General features: G+C 53.7%; 1 protein-coding gene across 7 annotated transcripts in view; it reads left to right on the forward strand.

Annotated features, from left to right (window-relative positions):
- The window catches only part of Dnai7 (dynein axonemal intermediate chain 7), a 39,928-nt gene that overhangs the window by 13,341 nt on the left and 25,533 nt on the right, over nt 1-1,054 (forward strand). The window lies entirely within an intron of this gene.

Genomic DNA, 1,054 nt, shown 5'->3' on the forward strand with positions numbered 1-1,054 from the left:
CTGAGTGAGCTGTGGGGAGAGAGAGAAAGGGATGGGGAGGATGCCTTGACAGAGAAAGGGAGAGAACGGAGAGGAGAGTAAGGGAGAGAGAGACAGAGAGATAGAGAGAGAGAGTGGCAGACCAGTTATAGCTGAAGCACGTGGCCCAGATGATGTCATAGGACCAGGTACTGACATAGGACGTTGTCGGGACCTTTAGGGTCCCTAAGGGCAGGCCAGCTGAATTGCCTGCACAACATAACAGTGATATTGAATGTCACTATTGCCACTGTTTGGGTGAATCTCTGAAAGGTGAGAAACTTCAGTGATACAGATTCGTGCCCCACAGCCTAGCAGTTGTCAGCATCCTCACATTCTTTCAGGCTCCCTGAGACACAAAAGCATTTAAGTCATCCCAGTGAATAGCCCAGTGCCCTCTAAGCACCCCTGTGAGAGCACAGTCCCACTTCCAGTCACAGTGCAATGACAGCCTGACGAGGAAACCAAGTTGAAAGCCAGGATAGGCTGAAGGACTGCCTGTCACCACACTGAGGCTGCAAAAGTGTCCTGGAAGGAACTAAAAGTCCATGGTAAGGAAGTGAGTCAACCCTTATTACTGACACAGAAAAAGACCAGCCCAGCCCACCACTCTAAACAAGGTCTAACCCAGACCAAGCCGGCCCACCACTCTAAAACAAGGCCTAGCACAGACCAGCCCACCACCCCCAAACCAAGGCCTAATGCAGAGCAGCCCACCACTCTAAACCAGGGCCTAACGCAGAGCAGCCCACCACTGTAAACCAGGGCCTAACGCAGAACAGCCCACCACTCTAAACCAGGGCCTAACGCAGAGCAGCCCACCACTGTAAACCAGGGCCTAACGCAGAGCAGCCCACCACTCTAAACCAGGGCCTAATGCAGAGCAGCCCACCACTCTAAACCAGGGCCTAATGCAGAGCAGCCCACCACTGTAAACCAGGGCCTAACGCAGAGCAGCCCACCACTGTAAACCAGGGCCTAACGCAGAACAGCCCACCACTCTAAACCAGGGCCTAACGCAGAGCAGCCCACCACT

The sequence above is a fragment of the Psammomys obesus genome, unplaced genomic scaffold (assembly GCF_907164565.1).
Source record: "Psammomys obesus unplaced genomic scaffold, mPsaObe1.curated_primary_1811, whole genome shotgun sequence".
Classification (NCBI taxonomy): Eukaryota; Metazoa; Chordata; class Mammalia; order Rodentia; family Muridae; genus Psammomys; species Psammomys obesus.